Below are 3,709 nucleotides of genomic sequence, written 5' to 3'. Positions count from 1 at the left end.
CCTTAGATAGACAATATATTTGAAGCATCCCCATCTATAAGTCATCTAACAGACTGCAGTTATGTGAGATGCTCTTCTGTCATCATGCCCACTCGAGTTGTTTAATCAAGGAGCAGTCCTTCTGAGATAAGAGAAATGCAATTAATGAGCAAAGGTCAACACGAGATAGACTGGGTGTAGGCAATTCCACATAAACTAGGGAAAGGCTTAGCTTTTTTTTTTTAGTAAGTGGAAAAGTCAGTCTCCTTCCAAGCAATTAAAAAAAGAGAAAAAACAGCTTTAGAATAAGGTATTGTTCTCTGAATTCTGCTAATGAAGAAATATAATTGCTGCAACTAATACGTGTCTCTGAAACACTGGTGTGGACTAAATCTCCCAAGAAAGACAAGGTCTTGACATTCAGGATGGCTGAGCTCAACATCCTTTTAAACTGCTTGCATATGACTTTGTGGTTTTAAAATGGAAAACCTTTAAAGACCTGAAGGAGTGAATAACTGATATATTTCTCTAGTGGAAAATGAAGTGCCATCAGATGGCTTAAAAGTATGTCTTTGGAGTCAGATACCTTGGGTTCAAATCTTAGCTCAGCCACTTATTAAATGAATGACCTTGGACAAATCACTAATCCTCTGGAAGTTCAGTTATTTAGTAGAGTCATAAGTAGAGAAGGTAATAACTATCTCTTAGGGTCATGAAATACTGGAAAGAGCTTAGCACCACGATCAACACGTAAGCACCACTCAATAATTTATATCGCTGCTTTCACTTGCATTGTTAGATGTAGGAAATTTCTGTAAAAGGACACGAATCCCCCATTTACTTGGTTTCAGTCTTTTTCTGTCTCCAGCCTCTGGCCAAGAAATATACTTTAGTGTTTTACATTAAGTTTGTGTTTTTCATACTGCTTAAAGCAAGTTATCTCTTTAAGAATCAAGAGTGATACACTGTCATCTGTTAAACATTTGAAGAAAGGACATAAATGCTGAAGGCTTTTATTAAAATGTTTCTAGATATGAAATAACATTATTCTCATTGAATGGTCATAAATTGAGAAATATGAGGAAAGCCAGTTGGCACAGCTGTGAACATCTACTTATTGTAAAGCAAAAGTTGACTTTTAAATACTTTATCCATGTACAAAACTACAAAATTATTAAAATGTGTGATAGTTTAGGAATGTTAGACACAATTTGGTTGTTCTCTTAATTGGTGTTTCAGTACTTCACTGTTATTTAAATTAATTCTCACAGATCAGCCTTGACCAGTTAAAAGCATTAATAAAACGACCAGGGTCATACCTTGTATGTTGTTGAGTAAATTTGGGAGCCTGGGGATGACTGTAGGGAACAGTGTCATCTAAGGTCTCTGAGGACTCCCTGGAAAATAAGGCTTCTGAAAACCACCCCATGGCTCACATCCAATTACCTAAATTTCCATAAAGACAGTCTTCTTGTAAGAAAACTGCTCTACTTGATAAATATTTATTACAATGAGACTTGAAACTTGATTTAGTGGCAAATGGCATTTTTCAAAACAATGTGTTTCCTATGGTTTCAATAAGTAGCAATTTTTACTGAACTTATAAGAAACTGGGATTTCATTTTTTTCATTAATTAAGGAGTATTTCAAATAAATCAGGATTTCATTTTTTAATCATTTTTTTATCATGAATAAAGGAATTGTATACAGATATGGACCAGCTGTCCTTGATCTTCATTAGAAGGGGGAAAATTAAATTAGGAAAGGAAGCCCTCGAATGCACAGGACATTTAAAGGATGAGAATAACCAAAGAAGGTTTTGGAACCTCCATGCTTGGAGGTCTTCCAAAGGACAGTCCACAACCCACCCGGGGTGACGAGGTCCTCCTGGGCCAGATGCCATTGCAAAGACCCAATTAATCTAAATATTCCATTTTTGACAGATATACTCTTGGGGTTTCTATGACAGGAAACTGAAATTTATAGTTGAGGAGTGCATCTATGATCGTTAAGCACTGAAATATCTGCCCAAATTAGCCTGACCCAGGATGTGGACTTTGATCTCAAAATGGTTGAATCCTGAAAATACTGTCATTGTCTTTAAAAGCCCCCAGAACTGGAGACAGCTTTTTAAGTAGTATAATTAGTGTGGAAGCATAACCTGCCATGAACCTAAAAGAAGACTTCATCACACCCAGCAACTGGGATGGTCCTTCCTAAGACTCCCATGTACCAAGTTAAAAGAAAAAATCTTAAAACTAACTAAGGCACACTTAGGGCTCAAAAAATTGGAGCACTTAAGAGGATTTATTTAAATCTCCCAAATAACAGCTTGAAAACAAATCCTGTTAAATGCTCCATTTCCCTATTCTTGTCACAAATTTTTGCTTGGCCCTTTCTCTTTTATTAAACTCTGTAACTATTCATTATATTGCAACATAACTTGAATGGTTGTTAGCAATCACCTGCAGCTACTGGCGTTTTTGAAAGCAAAGCCTTAAGATTGCCCACATGGTAATGTTGGATTATGAAGATATGATTCATCAGAGAAAATAAACGGAGGCAAATTTTTGAAATGCTGTGAACACACACCCTCTTCTTCAGATCTTTTCCCCCGTTAGCATCACCTGCAAGAACTGTTTGCTCTAAAAAGGGTTGCCAAAACCAAGTTTTCAACTGAATATATACTGCTGTAAAAATCCAATGGGCTTTGGTTGTCCCAGAGGCTGGTAAGGAAGACCAGCCAGGTCTTATCTGCAAGAAGACTCAAGGAGTTGGGAAAGCCTTAGAGATACTGGGGCTGACACATGACTGCCAGGGCTAAGATCCTTGCACTGTCTAGGAGGGAGGCTTCCCACAAGCACAAGCAGTGCACCTGGATAGACACTGTGAAGGGATGAAGAAGATGATGCTGATGGTCCAATGGGGGAAAGAAGCCATCCTGAGAAGAGAAAGTGGAAGTCCAACACTTGACCAAGGGACATGATTGGGGGGTGGGGTATGGGTGGTCACAGGGGAGGAATGACTTTGAATATCTCTCCATTTGGTGACACTCATTATCTTCAAAGGAAAATGCATATAATAAATACTGAATCACATGGAAGAGGCAAGCTGTCAGAGATGAGAAATGAATAAAGCAAGAGAGAGAAGAGTGTTTTCCCCCTTCCATGTGGAGACCACTGGAGCAGGACCAAACAACAACTGGAACTAAGCTACTTGAAAATAGCAGAAGAGAATACCGTAAATACCTGGGAGCCTCACAGCCATTGCTGAGCGTCAGGGCAGAAATAACAAGGTGAGACATGTAGATGTCAGCTGTATCAAAAGACTTGATAAGAGACCACAGGACACTCCTTTCACTGATAGGAAGGATTTGCAGGAAGTAGGGTTCCAGGGATTTCACCGGTGGGGGCTAAGCCGGAGATTATTGTTTTCCACCATTATTGTGATCCTGTTGGGGTGCAGATAAGAATCCCATAGAAAGCAAGTATAAATGGTATACTGAGCAATCTGAACCCTAAAAGGCTCAGTCCTGTTGCGTACTTCTTATAGGAGAGATACGCCCTGACATGGTTTCTCCCAATCGCCTCTCTTTATCTGCACCTCCTTGCTGCTGTGCCCCTTCATCTGGCACTTGGTCGGCATCCTGGCCAGATGGTACAAGCCCAGCTAGCTCCTACAGAGTCCTAAGGTCCAAAAGAAACTCATCGACCTCTACTAAGATAAACAG

This window comes from Halichoerus grypus, chromosome 5, assembly GCF_964656455.1.
Source record: "Halichoerus grypus chromosome 5, mHalGry1.hap1.1, whole genome shotgun sequence".
Classification (NCBI taxonomy): Eukaryota; Metazoa; Chordata; class Mammalia; order Carnivora; family Phocidae; genus Halichoerus; species Halichoerus grypus.
The sequence above is the reverse complement of the archived record's forward strand: the minus strand, read 5'-3'. Positions refer to the sequence as shown.